This window comes from Microtus oregoni, unplaced genomic scaffold, assembly GCF_018167655.1.
Source record: "Microtus oregoni isolate MIOR12 unplaced genomic scaffold, Mior012 000024F_ref0000369, whole genome shotgun sequence".
In the NCBI taxonomy this organism is placed as follows: domain Eukaryota; kingdom Metazoa; phylum Chordata; class Mammalia; order Rodentia; family Cricetidae; genus Microtus; species Microtus oregoni.
The window spans coordinates 16013450-16033552 of record NW_024543083.1 but is presented as its reverse complement, the minus strand read 5'-3'; the positions used below and the strand labels follow the sequence as shown (position 1 = coordinate 16033552).

The window sequence follows — 20103 nt, the reverse complement described above, 5'->3', positions numbered from 1 at the left end:
CCGGATTCTCCAGCTGTGCGTCCCTGTAATGACTAAGCCAGATTTTTCAGAGGACCCAACATGTTAATCGTATGCGAAATGTAGATCAAGGCTTCAATATGCAAATTGCCTGCATGGCCTATATTGAAGCTCTGAATCTTGGGGGCTGGGTATTTAGTGAGGTGGATATGTATGGATCTGCTATTTGTCACCCTCTTCCTGGCAGGAACAGAGAGGTGGCTCCACTGTGAGCCCTGGAAGTGCAGGGCAACCTGAGGGCTGGGTAACTCAGAGCAGGCTGGGTCCCCTGGCGCTGTCAGGAGGTGGTGGCTCCCCCGACAGGAGTGAGCACACTCAGGACAGGGCTGATGTCAGTGGCTGTGATAACTCACTAACCTCACCTCACGCTCAAACCGTCTCAGTTGCCTTTTTGACCACTTGTTAACTCGTCTTGACATTTCAGAATCTATGTGTGGCATAATCTGTCATTTTAACATGGGAAAATAAGAGTATGTCTCCTTTTTCAAACTTTATTGATGGATGTGTGTAACGTTTGCTTTTTAACAAGAGCATGGTATGTATACATATCTATACATACATACATACATATATATATATATATATATACATATATGGATGCTGGAAGGAGCTACAAGTACACGGGTTCATGGATTTGTCTGTTTCCAGTTTTTGGTTTGACGTGAAAATACGCATCATGACGATGACGGGCCAGGAGAGCTTGTCAGATCCACTGTGATGCGCTAGAGATTTCTTTAGCTTACACCATGAAACCCAATTAAAAAGGAAAACCAAACTATTTGGAAGTACCTTCCCTGCAGGCATAGTCTACAAAGGACCAGCATGCATTTTAGTCCAGAGCCTTCTCCAACATGAGCTCTTGAGCGTGTGACTTACAGACGCAGAGGCCATCCATTGGTGGTCATGCAAGTCTACATTTTGGTAATGTTCTTTGTAGAGATTTCGGCCCAGAGGAAAAATTAAATTTTAGAGTAATCTCTAAAATCATATGGGAAAATGTTTTCTGATTTTATTGTTTATTATTATGATGATGCTGATGTTGATCATTCAAACACACTGAAGTACACGTTCCTCTGAGACTTGTGTTCAGACATATAGACTCTTTCTTTTCTGCTTTCCTACCTTCATACAGCATGACTAAGAAGCAATGTACTTAGGAGCATTGTGTGCTTGGTGTTTTAGCACAAGAAATTCAAGATTTTCCCTATAAGTGACTGTGAACAATGGAAAATCACCCCACTGCTCTTCCCCCTCAATGAATGGGTGTCATCCGTCCTGGGGTTCCAAGAATTCTAAACAGTGGGGACAATGAGTCAGGTGCTTCCCGATAAATGGACACAGAAGCACTTCTGTCCCACCCACAGCCCATCCTGCCTCACTAGGAAGAGGAGGACATGAGTGCTGTCTGTATGCCCTCTTTAAGGGTGTGGATAATAGCGGCCTTTCCTGACTGCTGTTCTTGGATAGTGAATAGAAGATAGCCAGCTTTTATTAAGTTCTCGACGTGAGCCGGGCACTCCAGAAGAATTAGCGTTGCCTAGGAACTGAGGCCTCTGCCAGCCAGCCCATCTTCCAGGAGCATGGGATAGTTCCTGTAGTTCAGTGCAAACCTGAGGGAACCTGCGGGGTAGTGGGGGACATGGATATAAAAGTTTGTGCTGGAGGAGGAGATCAGGATTTAGGAAAGGAAACTTAGTCTTATGTGGAAGGTCTCTTTTCCTGATCAAAGCCCAGAAAGGTGCTTTGGAGCACTTAGCAGAAATCCTTTCGATGCAGCAACAACCAAGAGATAGGGGGGACACAGAGAGACAGAGACAAAGACACATGTGTGCACACTGCACACGCACACACACACACACGAGTGGGAGATAGGCATGAGCTGAGTTTCAGCAGTGAAAGGCCTGGGGTGAGGGTATAGTTCTGACCACGTGAGCAAATATGATGTATGGCCTGTGCCCTATGGTAGAGACATGCAAATGAGTCCTCTCTAAGTAAACCTAGTCATTCAGAAGTTTCCCCACCAACGAGGAAATAGCTATAAAAACACTGGCCAAGCGTAGATTGACAACGTGAATTATGTACCTGAGGCTGTGGGCAGAACATGTTATTTACGGTAAATGGATGTCTGAAGCATGAATACAACCTTGGTTCTCCCACCCATGTGGTGAGGAAGAAAAATGGGGTGAAGTTGATGTGAAAGTGTTTCAGCTAAGGAGCAAACCCACAGCCCCTCCTCTACCAACAATCCGCTCCCACCTGAAGTAAGCAGAGGAGAGCATTGCAAACCAGGTGAACACACTTCAAGGGAGTAAAGAGACAACAGCAGAACAATCAACCCGAGTGTTGGAAACAGACTTGTGCAGGCATTGGGTATGTCTGAAAACATTAACTAGGTTTTCAGAAGAAAGGAACCCCGGTGTGGGAAGTAGGTAGTATAAAATGGTTATGAAACAAAATAGTGAAAAATGAACTCAGTCTTCTAGTTTGACTCCAGGGGAACTGTGAGGCAGAGCAAGTGGAGCTGAAAGGAGAATTACTAAACTGGAAAACAGGTGTGAGCATGTTTCTGCGTGCGCTGCGTGGAAAGTAACAAGGGTAATATAAAAATGCATGAGAGATGACTACGGAAATACTGAAACATGACCCCGGGAGAAGCTGAGGATGGAGGGAATCGAGGTAGACCAGGCTAGTTCATTTTATTTTATTTTATTTTTTTTACATAAATAAAGATGTGTATTGCTACTTTGATCTGACGGTTCCTGAAATTTAAACTAAACAAATAAAACATATTCAGAGCTCCCCAAGTGAAGCTGAGGGATGCAGTACAAAGAGATGCTCTTGAATGAGCCAAGAGTAACCACAACCAGCCATCCCAGGACCTTTACCTTCAATGGTTCAAGTTGAACAAGATAAACTAACCAACACTTCCAGAGACAGTCTAGGGTGGGAAAAATGGCACAATTCCCTATGAAGCTGAATAAAAACGGGGAAGGAGAAATAGAAACAGAAATACAGCACCGCTAAGTGCTTAGACAGAACTACTTGAGTCTTGTGAAGCTTGGTTTGTTGATAAAAGGATAATGCTCCAATGAGCAACAAAACACCAATTTTAAATGTTATAATTGACTCAAAATATGTGATAAAGAAAAGAGGATTACAAGGAGAAAATGGCAAATCAAAATTATGAGAGAAGATGGTTTTGTAAGGGCCCAGGGCCTTTCTGTAGGAAGCTTGTCTCTGCAGTGAAAAGAAGATAAGCATCCCAGAGGGACCCTGACACCTGTCTACTGTCTGTCCTATAAGTACTAAGCTGGCTCCTTTCTCTGGCTTTTATAAACGTCTTGTATGACATTTAGCGTGCGCTCACCTAAGTACTCATGCCTTTGCTGGGAACCCTTGCACAAATCCAAGCTGCCCTCAGTTTTCAGGTGAGCTTGGATGCCATCACAGAATCCCACAGGTTCTCCAAGATGGGCATGGTATCTCTCGATTCACTCTCCTAAGGGCCTTTGAGCTCATAAAGACCTTTTGAAGGCCAGCTATAAGCCACTGTTTCCGATGTGTAGGTAAGATCAAATAAATTCTCCAGTTCTATCCAGGTTCCTCATTGCCCACAGGGTGATTTCCATGTCCAAAACGTTGTCATGGTTTGAACTGGCTTGCCATTCTAACCTACCTGACTACTTGTTAAACACTGCCAGTGCTCTGGTGGCCACATGCTAACCCACAGTTACCAGATGCACTAGGTATGCTAAAGGCTTTCATGGTGAAAGGCAAAATAAAAGAACTAAGGAAGGAGAGAGAGAGAGAGAGAGAGAGAGAGAGAGAGAGAGAGAGGAGAGAGTTTGTATTGTAAAGAACCTTGAGGATGCAGAGAACCCTTTGCATGCACTACTTCAGCAGAGGTTAGTGTTTGCACACCCAGTAGAGAACAATGGTCTAGGAAAAGATCCCCTGGCTGGCACAGTTTCCATGCTCCAGGTCAGTTTTTCTGGGTGTCCTCCATAATGGATATACCTTGCCGCATGGATTCATCCCACACCTCTGTGTGGCATATTGACTATATCTCTTCCAGCAGCACCTATGGGAGTATTGTGTGTACAGCACACTGAGCTCAGCACGGGATTTTCAGCATGGCTTTGTTCCAACCTGTATACCTCCACAGCGCCTGGCCCAGTCCTTCCTGCTCACATGGCTATAGCTAGGATACCTGAGCCTGCCCAGCACCAGGGCGATCCTGTAAATGCTACGTTTAGAATTAGTCGGAGCCACAGATTAAATGTGATAAGATGAAGCGAGGCTGAGGAAGAACCGTGCTCACCATCTGGTGTCTGAGCTGGCGCCATTCCGCGTTTTGCTGAACGACACAAATGCACAAATGAGCCCTGATTTCTGAGTTTCTTTCTTTTTATAAATAATATCCACTATCCGAGATGCAGACAGTCAGCTGGCATGACGACTGTTTCCCCTCATCTGTTTGCTCAGGAACATTATGGCCCCTGGGTAACTTAACAGCTCTCAGGATGGGTATGGCTGTAGTGTTGTCCTTTTCCTTATTGTGAATGCTGTGTCTGATTGCTGCGCTCGGAATCCTATTTGGGAAGTATGTTCAGAATAGATGATGCTGTTGCACAATAAAGAAAATTTATCAGAGAAACTCCTAGTAATTCATAATAAGCTCTTCCACAATATCCAAAGCAGTGGCCCTGGAGAGAATTTCAGGGCAGGATGGCAGGTGACCTCTGTCTTCTGTGTCAGAGGTTGCCACTTTGGAAGGAATCCCCGTGATCCTTGACATCCCAGGGTGTGTGTAAAGCCCTCCAAACTCAGCATTGCTTCACTGCTCAGCTCAGCTAGCATCCTTGGGAGGGATAGTCTTCAGATCTCAGGAACATCAAGCAGCTGGGTGCACCCTAGACAGAGACATCAGCGGAAGCTCAGCATCTCCACTTGGAACGCATTTCCCTTTCGTGTTCCACCTGAAGACTTGATGCGTCCCCTTGGCAAATACTGTAGCAGGTGCCAGGACTCTCTGGAAATCAAGGAAGCATTTATGTTATGGGTAACCTTGGCAGCTTCCCACAGTCCCGTTGGGGCCCAACCTTACCTCTCAGGTGTGTGCAGAGAGTCTTGCGTAGGTCTCTGGTCTGAGACCCTCTTGGAGGAGACAAGAGACTAGAGGAGCCATCCCTGCTTAAACAGGAGAGATTAGGAACCTGGGTGAAGTCGAATCTTAAGCTGCATTCTGCCCCGTGCCTCTATCATCTTGGGCCCCTGCCCTTCTCTCCTGCCTCTGTGTGGATGTCCCTGGCCACTCTTGAATTTTGTGTTCTCTTGCTGAATCTCACAGTTTTATATGAACCACAAGAAACTTCAGTAGGAAGAGAAGATGATGGGTGTTCTAACCTTAAGGAGTTCGCAGCCTGCATGCCATGCCATGGACTGTGCTAGAAAGCCATTCCACATGGAACAAAGCAGTTGTAACAGCACTCGGAAGGATAGATGATGCAAGCCCTGTCCGGTCTACCTCTTGTTTCCTATCCTCGATGCTGTGTTTGTGTTCATATATTTGGGCTTTGGATATGGTTTCTCTCCTCGGGTGATGACAGGAGAACCCCTCCTCCTCAGGGTCCCATGCTGCCTTGAAAGTGTATTCATTGTCTTGCTTTCTTCCTGATTGTTCCATCTCATTAACAGTGATGTAAGCATTGAATGATTAGAGCTTTCAGATCTCTCTGTGTGTGGAATGACCTTGGGATGAGACTAGTCCATCACAGAATTATTGGTCCCTCCTCTTGGCCTAAGCTATCTTGATTGGATGCAGAACTCAGGCTCTGAGCCTAAAATTAAGTGAGCCACTGACGTAGGCTGGCAAATGGTGACCCTCTGCATCAGGTACAGGAGAATCCTTGTAGTGTAGTGCATGGATGGTGTTTTCGGAGCTCCAAAGGCAAACTGGATAAATGACTGGTTTTCTAAAAGCTGAGCTAAATATTTCTTCCCTTGTCATTGGTGCAGAGAAATAGATATAACCACCTGTTTTGTGGCTGCACCAAACAGGGAGTGGTGGTTAGAGTGGTGTGTAACTATCTCAGAATGGGAAGACTTTTAAGCATATAGGCAAAAATTGCATGATTCAAAGAGAACTAAATCCTGAATCTTCTTTAGACGTGCTCACTGGGAGATTTCTAGAAACCAAAAGGAAAGTTATAAATGGAGATAGTGTTTTGGCTTTCTAGCTGCCTAGACCTGAATAATCACACAGAAACTATATTAACTACAACACTGTTTGGCCAATGACTCAGCCATATTCCTAGGTAGCTCTTGCATATTAAATTAACCCATTTCTATTAATCTATGTATCACCACAAGGCTGTGGTCTACAGTTAAGTTTCCAGTATCTTTCCCCTTTTGTGGTTATATGACATCTCCCTTGACTCTGCCTACTCTCTCTCTCTCTCTCTCTCTCTCTCTCTCTCTCTCTCTCTGTGTGTGTGTGTGTGTGTGTGTGTGTGTGTGTGTATACACCAAAGGGGGAGGGAGGAAGATAGACATATACACATACACAAACACAGACATACACACTGCGAGAGAGAGGTTTTTCTCTCTAAAAGAAAAATTGTTCTGAGAGACAGAGGTAAAATACTTTTATGGCTACACCTTAAAGACATAACAAATGTTAAAGGCAATGAAAAGAACCCATCTATCTTTCTCCTTCCACACCTGAAGATTCTCAGTGTATGATTCGAAGCAAACCTATCTAGAATCTATAGAATCTACTTGGACATCAAACATCACGATTTGGGGCTCAGATTTCTAGAAGAACATATTGATGATATCCATCATAGCCAGTTTACCAACAGCTCTATCCCAGCTGCTCATACACTGCATATGTTCCTTAGACTAAGGACTGTCCCGTGCACATCTGGCTTCCCCCACCCCTAAAATGATGTCCAACCAACAGAGTTGGAATAAAGCCCAGCAGCTAGCTGATCATCAGTCATAGGGAAGTGTATAGCAAAATCAGACACGGGAGCCTCTGAGCCCTACCGTTTCTCAGTCTTTGTTCTAATCACTAAAACTGTCAAGCTGCCTTGACACAGAGGCTCCATGCCCCATCCTGTGGAGGGCTTCTTAGGATCTGGTGATCCCAGGTCTTTAGGTGATAAAGGGAGAAGGCTGGATTCTAAACAAGCTTGTTCAGCTCAGCTGCTGTGTTTGCTCGAAGAGGATTGGGGCAGTCCCCAGCCTAACATGGAGGGAGGAGGGAGAGAGAGAGAGAGAGAGAGAGAGAGAGGGAGGGAGGGAGGGAGGGAACCATTCCACACAGATAAGATGCAGTCCTGTCTTTTATAAGATCCTGGATGGAACCAGAGACAATTTGTTCAGCTAAACAAGTCAGACATGGAAAAGAAATGCCATATGTTCTTGAGCTGACTTTGGATGACTGTGCCAGAACACCTGAGATTGACCTTAAAATAGAAGATTTATTGGGGTCCTTGGCTTCAGAAGTCAGATGGCCATGTTGTTTCTTGGTGAGATATAATACCACAACAGCACTGAATGGTACTTGGAAGGCTTCTCGCCTCATGGCATCAGTGGAACAGTGTGAGAGAGGAAGGGGTCCAGTCTAGGATGAGATGGACCCTTCGGTGACGTGCCCCCAGTGACCTAGTTCATCCTGGAGCTTCCATGACCTCCCAACAGCCTATTTAGCCATGAATGTATCCAGAGGTCAGAACCTTCACCCATCAGTTCTCCAAAGCCTCACGTAGAACACTGCTGCACTAGGTCCCAAGTCATCAGTGCGTGAGCTGGGGGATATTCCAGGTCTAAGCCATAACAAAGTTGAGAGTGGAATGGTGGCCATTAGGGTGAAGTTAGAGGGATGGGGGATGTTTGCTGGTCAGAGGGTGTAAGTCTGTGCCTGGAGTCTAATACTCATTGCTGTAATGGAAGTTGACAATACAGGTCTGCATTGGGTAGAATCTAAGAGAGGGGACTTTTGTATTGTCATAGCCCAGGAAGGTCCCAGGTGAGGTGACAGATGTGCTAATTATCTTAGTTGTGGCCGTAATTCCACACAATAAACATGGGTGACACAGCGTCACACCATGTACCTTGAATGTGTTCCAGTTCTCACAATTACTCCTCAATAGAACTATAGAATTCTAAAGGAACCATGTACGGCAGACACATTGCCGCATCTGTGCCGTGTGTGGAGAGCTGCCATGGTAAGAGCTGCAGATTCCTTCTCTGCCGTTCTACCTCCACTAGTCCCCATAGCGTAGATGCCATGCAAACCCATGTCTTGGCATAACCGAGGCGAGAACACACAGCAGAGGATCTCCATGTACAGAGCCCCCAGAGGGAAGGTGCTGGCCCCCAGATTTGCCCTGCTCCACTGCGGCGGGGTGTACTGGTAGCAGAAGAGAGGACAGACAAAAGATGTCGGCTGTTCTGAGCAAATGCCCAGAGACCCCTGAGCAGAGTGTGATTTCTACTTGGTTCTTTCTGAGAATGTCTACTTAGGGGCTCTGAAATATAATTTAAGATGAGTCCTTAGAGTCAACCAAATCTCCATTGAGAATCTTCAGTGCACTTTTGATGCTGAGTGATCTAACAGGGATGTATATGGAAAGCTGGCCTCCTATTACTCTTTAAAATGGTTGTGCTGGTTTTACGTTTGAATAATAAAATGAGAGTGAATTCATGGTCAAATCCTGGACAGTTTCTTACGTATTATGACACAAAAACAAGCTAAAAAGGGAAGCTATAGTCACATCTAAGAAGCTGTGGTAGCATCCTCATTTTATGAAGAATGCACAGCACATTGAGTTTGAGTTGGCAACTTCAGTTAGCACATCCATTGAGTTCTTTAATCGGGACTATTGAAAGAGTGGCTCAGCTCATGTGACCTGTGTACACAGAGCCCCAGTGACACTTGGAGCCCTGTGCTAGCAGCCAAGGGTTTTATAGAACAAGAATGCCGGCAGGGAAAAGTCATGGTCATGTGTGTTCTATGATATCCCGTGTATTTGTGATAGAGCCCAGGATGCAGCAAGTTTCTCTGATAATGGGGAGAGTCCCTGCAAAGCCCTGGCTATGGGAAGGTATTGCAACACAGGCTACCAGGGCATAGGAGACTGTATGAGGGCCACAGCTGAGAGCTAGACTCTGGGAACTCAACTTGCAGATGGTTCTTCAGATGCTCAGGATGCTCTGTCCCAAGCACCTAAATATGCTTGTAGGTCTCTCCCAATCATCTATATGAGCTTTAGGGACTGTGGTCTCATTAGCTTCTAAGAGAGTAGCTACTATCATATAGATTAAGGAATTCTGAGAAGAAATACTATACAGTGTTAATATGTCAGGGCCATCAGACCACATCTGATGAAACATACTTGACCTGGGTATTGATATTGGCATCTCTATTATTATCTAAGGCTTATCCCTATAGTCAAATGAATACATTGAGAAACACCTCCATGGAACATAGAAAGCCCTCTCTGGAGGCTGTTTTGGTTTTGGAGACAGTTCCTTAGCACAGAAGCATAGCCCCAGGATCCAGGAATTAACCTGACATGGTGAGGAAATTTAGGGGCCTAAGGTTTGTAAAACTCAAGAGAGCCATACAGAGCAGGGAGCAGGCCTCACCAGCAGCCACTAGGGCCCAACACCTGGACTAAGTCCATACTCAGTTGGGTGATTATGGAATCCTCCTACACGAAGGTGTGCCCAGTGGGTAGATTGTTCTAGCATCATTCATTTGGGCATTGCACTGAGGACTTTGCATAAGCAGCCCACAGGTTTTGCAGGAGGCCTCCTGGCTCTTCCCAGGCCCTTGAAGTTTACTGCATACGCAAGCTGGTCTGACGTTGAATATAATCCTCTAGCCAGTGTGGGCGCTCCAGCTTGGAGCTAGCTGCATTTAATGAAGGGGATATGTACCACATGTTAAACTGAGATAATTCACCTAGGCCGTCCAGGCCAGGGAGCCAGGGAGGTGGAATTCTGTTCAGAAGGAGGTAGTGTCATCAGAGTGGGTCCCAGACCAGAGCTTCAGATGAAATTCTCTGAATATAGCCATGGCCTGTTCTTTATGACTTTGAATTCAATTCAAAACCTGAGTCACTCACAATCCATTTTTCTTTTATGAAAGTCTCGTCAATTTAAATAACAGCTTTGTGGGAAAATCACTTATGGTAATAGTTCACTCGATCCAATAGTGTTATCACCAGTCAATCTAAAGTAACAAGGTGTCTCTACCGCTATGAATGTTATGAATTCTATATTCTTAAATTATGTTTTAAATTAAATTTCCATTCAAATTTTAACATTTAATACAATTTTTATGTTTATACCTTAAATCTTAAATTTACTTAAGATAAAAAATTATTTAAAACAGGGAACTTATTTCCCCAAATATAAAGGCACTGGAGTGATTTTGTGCATCATGCACCCAGACACACATGTGCACCTACCTATGTAGGATGTAAGAATAAGACTATGCAGAATGGAGGCAGAAGGATTATAAAGACCAGGTGATGGATGGCTGCTAGGAGACACAGCAGGACTTAGGAGCATAGAACTCACAGAGACTGTGACAACAAGCAGAAGACATGGAAAGTGGACACAGAGTCCCACCCCTAATTAAGAAGCTATCTGCAGTTAATACCTGCTGGGAAAGGAAAAGTCAATTTTCTCCAATGGAATGTCACTGGGTAAATCAACCATACTCCAGAGGAGTCTGCAAAGCCAGAGTAATTGGCCAAAACAAAACGGGGACCTTTTTATGACTACTTTGTATTTGCTTGTTTGTTTTTCTTTCTTTTGATTTTTTTGTATTATTATTTTTTGTTTGCTATTTGTACTGTTTGTGCTTTGTTTTTTCTTTTTTCTTGGAGGGCCATCGAGAGAGAGAGAGAGAGAGAGAGAGAGAGAGAGAGAGAGAACAGGAATTTGGTGGGAAAGATCTGGGAGGAGTTAGGAGAGAGGAAATGCAATATATATATATGATATGTATTATATAAATATAAAAACAAATGTATGAAAATTTATTGTATAAAGTTTTTTTTTTCAATTTACCAAGAGTGAAGTCAAATTTGAATTCTTCACTTCTCTCTTTGTTTGCCATCTGTCTGTGATCTGGTTACTAGTGTGTTTGTAATCTGTTGTATGTGTGTCCATCTCTGTTGGCTGTGAGTTGTGTCTGCTGTACCTCTGAGTCTCTCTGTCATAGCTCTGCTATGTATTTATTGAACAGCACAAACAACAGAGTATGGGGAAAGGATAAGGGGTTCTTTATATTCTGTGTTATTTATTTTATTTTATTTTTAAGATTGTAATAGATCATAACATTGCTCCTTCCCCTTTCTTCCCTCCAAACCCTCCCATATGATATGCTTCTCCCTAGTCTCCTTCAAATCCATGGCCTCTTTTTCTTTAATTGTTATTGTATGCACATAGACAGATATCATTGGGAGTCGAATGACTCTTCCACAGGTGTTGTATATCCACTATCCTGCCTATCAGATATCAATATTACAGTTCATAACAGTAGCAAAATTACATGATGAAGTAGCAACAAAAACAGTTTTATGGTTGGGGGTCACCACAACATGAGGAACTGTATTAAAGGGTCACAGCATCAGGGAGATTGAGAAACACTGTCTTAAAAAATGGTGTCACACCCTGCCCATCCCCTCCCTCAAGTCTGCCTTAGCGAATAGCCCTCTCGCTTACATTTTGTTTGCTGGTTTTGTCGTTCTTTCAACGTAGTGTGCATCACAAACACACACTTGTTTGTTACTTAATTCATGGTTTTCTATTGGTCAACATGATCTGTGCGTCTTGTATTGGGAGGAAGCATTATCATTTCCTCATTACAATGACTACGATTCAGTTTTCACTGGACAGTTTCTGGCATCGTGGAGTTTTTAGGAATGTCTCAGCAAGGGATGGATGTGTTTGCTACAAAGTCTCATCACATGCCATCCCTTGTGATCCGCGCTGCCCACTTGGTGGTGAATTGTGAGCTATCCCGCCGCATGAAAGATGCTCCTAAAAATCTCTTCTAGTGGATACACATTAGCCCAGTTGTGAGAGTCTACTGTGATCTATTGAATTAATCCCCTTTTAATGGCTACATAAGTTGGTTCTAATTTTTTGCTAATATGCATTTTACCTTTATGAATATATTCATAGTTTTATCATTGTGCTCATTCATGATTGTTTCCTCCGGCTAAATCATAGAGATTTAGAAATACAGTTAATTCAAAACATGGTTGATTTTCCCATAAGCGTCTGCTGCTCAGGAATCATGCTCTGTGCTTTTCCTAGACAGGAAAACAATGTAGCTATGCACATGGGTCCTGTTCAAGTGTTTTGGAAAACTTTATTATTATTATTTCAAAACCAACTTGACAGCTTTTTTTGATGGAATCTGCATTTGTATAGCAAAAATTTAAAAATAGCGTCAGAGATCTAGAAATTAAGAAAGTGGAATATATAGATGAAGGCATATACATACAATACATATATAACATACACACATACATAGACTAATACATACAATAAAAGGGCTGGAGAGATGATTCAGTGGGTAAGAGCACTGTTTGCTCTTCTAGAGGACCTGGGTTCTATTCCCAGCACCCGCATGCTGGGTTCACACTGAATATAACTCTAGAGGATCTGTCTCATTCTTCTGGCCTTCACTGGCATGAAACACACACATGGTGCGCAGACATGTATGCAGACAATATACCCATGTACATAAAATAGATTAATTAAAAAACCCATACACATACTAAGGGGTTTGAGTATTTGATTGCTTTATAGAATCAAAAGGAGATAGTAATTTTACCATCAGTCAGATAGATTACAGAAATGATTATTAAATAGATAATTCCTAGCTGAGTCCTGGTCCTACATGATACCAGTCCTATAAACTATGTGTGTGCAGACAGAGCCAGGTCTGTGGTGTAGTTCAGGCCAATAAGCAACGATCTCATCTACCTCTGAAGTCGACTTCTCCAGGTGATGGAGCAAATGTTCCTTGAGAACAGTTTAGGAGATATGTCTGGAGAAGAAGAAAACATTCTGGAATGTTCTGAGAGCCAGGCTCTCAAAGCTTAGTTAACTAAGCCTGATTCATGGTTGACTATAAGGAGGAAATAGGCAGCTTAGGGAAACGCAACAAAATCCCTAAAGAGCAAAGGGTTTGCTCTCTCTCCTCCAGTTGACAATAATTCCTCACCATTTCCTCCAGGTCTGACATACAGAAGGTGTGGTCTTCGCATTTCCCACCTACCCAAGCAGATGTCTCTTCCAGACTTCACATCTCTGAATCCATAGTGTAATCCGTTCTCAGCCCCCACACAGACACGGACGCCAGGAGTCAGGGAGTCGTGTTCCTTTTACAGCTGCAGAGTTGGAGAGCAGTGGAGAGCTCTTCCTTTGGCCTCAATTCCTTTACACATAGAAGTGAAAGAGGAAATCTGTATACTGCCTGTGGTCCCTTCCAGTGATCCAGTGAGCCAAATCGCAGCATGACCTTTGTCTCTAAGGAGACCCCAGTCTTTGGGACTTGGCTCGTGCGTCATTTGCATAATTGTGAACATGATCGATACTCAATTACTTTTCTTATTGCCAGCTGAAGGAATGATTGCCAGGAAGAACAAATGGATTCCAATACTCCTAGATCCTTATGCTAACAACAAGCGAAACACAAACACCCTCTTACCATTTTATTTGCTTCCTGGTGTGTGAATGATTTGATTCTTTAAAAGCCATGTTTAATAAAATTCTGGTTTTAGTATGAGTGTTATATATCCTTAGCCTAGTCAAGGATTTATTGGGGAAAAAAAGAGCTCTTTGTGTAGCTGGTTGTATTTAGAGAAACACCTTCATCTGAGCTCTGTGGTTTGGCCATTGGCTTTTTTGCCTTGAATACATACCTGCAGTATTTGATGGAGATCCCAAGGAAGATTCCCTAGACAACAAACCCAGAGTTGCACAGATGCTGCTTTATATCTGATGGTCTATCCAGGGGAGAAGAAGCTGGCTGGCTGGCTGGCTGGCTGGCTGACGACTGGCCAGTCTGGTATTTGGCTAAGGACTACGCACCTATATACTTCACAGTGACAACCCCTGAGCTGCGCTTATTCAGAGGAAATATCTTCTAGTTCCAACCAGATGGGGAACGAGAACTACCTGAGGGCCATGAACTTGATTCACCCGAGAAAGGATTTTAACTGCAAAAATTTGCAAAACAAGAACAACACAGTCTTTTTTCTAACTGAAACATTCAAAATTGCAGATAATTGAGATGTCTCCCTCCGGACTCACAGCCATTGTTTAGCCATGTTAACTGGGGCATTCCCAGCCTCAAAAGCCTTTTGGAAGACAGCTGTACACTGCTTTGGTCGTTTTGATCTTAGTATTTGTCTGCTTATTAACTCTGTTCCAGAATTTTTTTCCAACTCCGGTTCTTCCACCTAGTTAGCAATTGCTCACTGTAAATGAGGCTCTGTGTTATACTTTATGCTAATATGAGGACATCAATACTGGCCATCATAATTGATTATATCAAGAACAAAGCATGTTAGACATGTCTGAAACTATGCTGCAAGAGAGGGATCGTCACCTTAATTAGTATACAAAGAACAAGTCGCAGAGGGAAATGAGACGTCTAGCTGTGTCGGTTGACTGCTCCTGCTTGACAACGCACCACAAACACAGAAGTGTCCTGTGGCTTCTGAGAGTCAGGGGCCTGCACTGACCGCTGACCGCTGACCGAGCACCACCTGTGGCAAGGCTCTATCCTTACCTGTAGGCTCAGGAGCTTGCCCTGCGATTCATTTCCTCTAAGCAACAAGATTCATGGCCCCTTGCATCGTTATCCTGAGGCAGATCTTTAGTTCAAGTCCCCTGACCAAAGAGTATCTTCCTCATCCGAGGGGCCACTTGTCACCTTGACACCCTCTGTCAGTCCCAAGTAAATCCCTGGTTCTGTGCGGTGATGAGGGATGATTGAGGACTTCCCATAGGCTCTGCACTTTTGCATCCTCCTGCTCCAGGAGTCCTCACTGACCTCACTCTGGTACCCACATGTGGCTTCAAGGGACTCACAATTCCTCCCATTCTCTCGATGCCTGTTCCGCAGCTGGGTTGGGCTGGACTAGATACAGCTTGGCTTCTCCTTTCTCTAATTTTCTTGATGGCATCTCAATAAGTCCTGTGACTGATGATTCAGATCAGCTATGCATTTGCTTTACAATCTAGCTACACCTCTAGCATCTTCCCATACATTTCCTTGAGGTTTAGGGTGGCCCATGAATATTTTACTAAGAGGAGGGAATAAAACCTGGATTACATCATTATGCCTACCTATTTATCTCCCCTTGGTAAATGAACAGCAGTTGGTTTTCTCTGTGTCAGGAAAGTGCATACTGATTTAGGTGTTTAATCAGGAAAGTACGTAACAAAAGGAACAGGCTTGGAGTAGGTCATCATACCTTGGGAGGGTTTTAAAGAAGAGGGGATTTTGGAACTCAATTGAAAAAGGACCTTAGAAATTGTTCAATGTGTCTGTTGATAATGGGGTTCTGTCCCATGGAGAATGGCACTTCTTCCCTGCACAGGGACATGATATGATCAAGTGTGTGGGCTGTGGATGTGGAGGACAGTGAGGTAACTTGATGCGGTCCTGCAGCTGGTAAGGCAGGAGGTGATGGGCTGGACCTTAGCTCAGAGTCCAGCTGGGAGGCTGTTGACTGACAATGATTCTTAAGTGGGGCTGTGAGGGCTCCCAGGGCTCAGGGCATCTTCCTATCTGTTCCTACAGCCACAGTCGGTCTGTATCTGGGGTCACAATTTTCTGGGAGAAGCAGTATTTTGGGTTTGTATCAGAAGCTGTAGGGGAACTGGGATCTGGAGTCAGATGGCCATATACTGGAATCTCTGGGCATGAAATGAACTCTCTAGTCTCCTAGGTGTTGCTGGGATAGAAAGTCTTCAGCACTAAGGATGTCCTGGGCTTCAAAGAAATTATAGATATCTAGTTCTCCTCACACAGTAAAATATTCAGCCCGTGTGTGTGTGTGTGTGTGTGTGTGTGTGTGTGTGTGATGGATTTTTGTTCAGTTGGTACTTCGGGTACGTATTCCTACAGACATAAAGATACGGTTTGTTAGCCATGTGCCCATTAGTTCTGAGGAAGATGAAGATGTGACGTAGAGAGCTCTTTCCCCTCTTCTCAGGCAAAGGTTTCCTTGTTACCATGACATTGGTAGGACCCCTTGCTCTTTAGGTTTCCTAGTAGCCTAAAATTAATGATTTATACCTATTCAAGTGTCTGATTCCAAGCCATTCTCACCTAGGCACAGTCTGCCTTAGGCCTGCTTCAGATAGAGATATTTTTTGAAGCAGGGTGCTCTGAACTGACAAACGAGCTTACCAGCACTTGGCAGGTGTTAAAACAAGCTAACGAACAAAATGTTCACAGGAAAGGCTATGGTAGGAGCTCCCTAGAGTGGAACATGCCATCCGCATGAAGTCCTGCCAGGCAGAGAAGGCAAAGAAGGCAGAGAAGGGCCCGTCCCCTAGTGACATTCCTCGAGAACTCTGGCCTGTCACACTTGTCTTTAATCTGCCCCAGGGGAGCTTTAGAACTGTAAGAAGGCATCATGTGATGACCTATCACTGTTGCTTAGTGCGGGCATGTACTCTGAAACACCACAGTGAACACATGTTGTCTCTACCCTGAACACAGGATCTGCACTCTCCTGTCTCCCCATCCACTTCCAGACCTCCTGTGTTTACAAAAGAGAAGGTTCATGTCATTGGGCATTATTGGCTTTTATGTATTTAATCCTAGTTGTTTTATAATCAAATTGTCCTCCTTGATGCTCCGAAAGGATAATCCTTTTCATGGTGGGAAACAGTCACTTTGGCCGCGCTGAGCCATTTGCTGTGTTGTGCTTTCTCCTTGTTTCAATTTTTAAAAGATTTTCTTGTGTATGTGTCACATATATGTAGTGTTTATGCTTGTTAGCATGGTTGTGTACACATGTGCATGCATACACATGGATACATGAGTGCCTGTAGAGGTCAGAGGTCAACACTGAGTGCCTTTTTCCATGGCTCCCCACCTTTATTTTGAGACTGTGTCTCCCTGAATGTAAAGCTCATCCATTTAGCTAGGCTGGTGGTCAGCGAGAGCCAGGGATCTCAGTCTTTATGTTCCCTTCCTGCCAGGAGCACAGAGAGAGACCAGGCCTAGGCTCTCACACCTGGTGCTTTGCATCTTTGTTTGCTTGTTGTGGCTGAGGGGATCCCCACTCAGGCCTTTATGCTGGCACTTGCCCTGCTGAGCCTCCCAGGGCTTCATGCACATCAAGCAAGCACAGCTCACTGATCTGAGGTCCCTGCTATCTGTCCCACATTTAAAAAATTGCGATAGCCCTAATGAAACCGCCACCGATCGCTCAGTATTCCTTCAGAGAAGGCTGTCACCTAAGGTGGATCTTGAAAACGTTCACAGCCTTTTGGCCACGTGACTAAAGGGGTGCTCATAAGAACTTGAGTACCAGTGTGTTCACTGTGGTGATGCCTACCAAAACCGATGGTTATAGCCAACCCAGGAGCTGATAGAAAGGAAATACCTGATCAGTCATGATCACTGTGTGTTAATATCACATGTGGCCTTTAAATGCTATCTTTTGTGACATTCCTGAAAGTTCATGAAATGCCACAGTGCACATTTGTTTTTAAGTGGCACGGAAACATTGCCCATAAAGCACAGTGATCGAGAGCAGTTCTCTCTTGAAATACAGCTCTAGGTTTCATAAGTTTTAAATTTGCTGCGACAAGTGTGTGACTTTTCTGATAATGGGAGAAGACCCTGTGACTGTCATGGAGGGATACACAGGAGCATTTGGAGTCCACAGCTCTCATCCGTGAGACTTAATGAAGGGGCTTGCCGTTGATATTGGTTGCTCTTCAAATACACTCACTGTAGGCTTGTGACTCCACCAGAGACTTGCTAAATTGCTTCAGAAAAAAAAAAATCCATTAAGATGCTATCATCTGCTGGATGTGGTGGGACACACCTGTCATCTGTCCCCTGGAGAGGCGGCGTGGGCTAGAAGGAGAGACCCTGTCTCACAAAGGGAGAAAGCGAAGCTATCAGTATAATCAGGGCTCACTGTGAAAAGAAGACAGAACATATATGTCCGATAAGCGTGCTGCCAGCTCTGAAATCAGCACATGCAAGTAAGATTTTCTCCAAGAAAATGGGAGCCCTGTGCATCCCATGCAATCGAACACGGGTCAGCTCATCCATCTCTGAGTGTCTGCTGCTCCCCCACCCTATTCATCAATGAAATGCTAAGTACGTTTTTTTTCTGTGCTTTTTCATTCTTGACCTTCCTGATTTTCTTCTTCTCTTCCTCCTCTTCTTCTTTCTTCCTCTACCACTTCCTCCTCTTCTTCCTCCCCCTCTTCTGCTTCCTCCTCTTTTTTCTCTTCTTTTCATCTTCATCATCATCATCATTGCTTTGGCTAACCAGGTTCCTCAGGCTCAGAAACTTGTGTATGGCCGGGCCCCTGTTCAATCACTTCTTTTTCTACTTCCCTGCTTGTGATATTTTGCCACCATTTAATATGCTTGAGCTAACAGGCGACATGTAGTGTCAATTCCACCAGATTTTATATGTAATTCGATCAAGGTCAAAAGTAGTGACCGGCATTGACATTAGCATCCCATTGTGCTCATAGCTGTTGTGGGTTTCATTGTCGGTGGGACCAGCATCCAATGAGTTCACAGAAATGACAGACTCACAGTGAAACACTCCAATACCCACCCCAGAAGTGGGCCGCTGTAATTCAGTTACGGAAGCAGCCAGAACATTTCTTTTTAAATGTCATGGGATTCTTTTATTCCCAAGTAGTTCAAGTAATACCTCAGCAAGGGCTCTGAGGGGTGCCAGCACTGTCATGCACGTGGGTTAATCATGGAAGCCATCCGAAAGGAGCATGCCTTTAAATAGGAGATGTTCCACGGGTGACATAAAGCTCGTTCAGTGGTGCAGTGGGCTGTGAGGGCCATAAAGTGCACCTGACAGGAGATTCTGCTGACCCACTCAAACGTTTATACTCTGCTACAGAGCTCTTTAGACAATATTCAATACTGTCTCTATTTGCCAGCTTTGTTCCAGGAAAAGAAAACTATCTTGAGTCTATGAGAAAGTCAAATGCTCTGCCCTGGGGCAGGGGCGGGGGCTCTGTTTAAACTGACCAACAGAGGTTTGAGACAAGCAATCCACTTTCACATATCACGTTTGGAAGGAACAAAGTGTGGGGGCTGGGGAGACAGTTCAGTGAAGTGTTTGCCATGTGAAGCATGAGGACCCGAGTTTTGACCCCAGGACTCGTTTAAAAGCTGGACCGCAGCATGCACTAGTGGAAACCATGTAATCCCAGCATTAAGGAAGTGGAGAGTTGGAGAGATGCCAGAGGCTTGCTGGTCAACTAGTCTATCCAAATCAGCACACTCTGGGTTCAGCTAGAGACCGTCTCCAAGATAATGTGAAGAATGCTTGAGAAAGATATCTGACATGAACCCCTGGCCCGCACATACACACACACACACACACATGCACACACATGTTAAAAACACAGTGTAAGTCACTATTTGGTTATGTTTTGCTGTGTGTGTGTGTGTGTGTGTGTGTGTGTGTATGTGTGTGTAGGCATCCACACATACACTTCGTCACACTTGTGTGGTTCTCTTAATTGTGGGAGAATAAATACGGTAAGATGTTCACTGCTCCTTAATCTACAAATTAGTACTGTTGTCTGTTATCTTCCTTTGTAGAAACTCGTGTGAAGTTTTCTAACATGAAGCAAGGGACCTGGAAGATTCTAATCATCTCTTCATTAGAGTTCCTGAGTTTAAGATAAAGTTCCCTTGAGTCTTTGCTTTCCTGTGTTGATGCAGGGGGCTGCCTGGTGCCAGGTGCTTTGCATAGACACTGGGCCAAGCACTGACCCCTCTCCACCTGGAGGAAATGCGTCTCTGGG

General features: G+C 44.3%; 1 protein-coding gene across 2 annotated transcripts in view; it reads left to right on the top strand.

Moving 5' to 3' along the window:
• Positions 1–20103, top strand: part of Dlgap2 (DLG associated protein 2) — a 691629-nt gene that overhangs the window by 402094 nt on the left and 269432 nt on the right. The window lies entirely within an intron of this gene.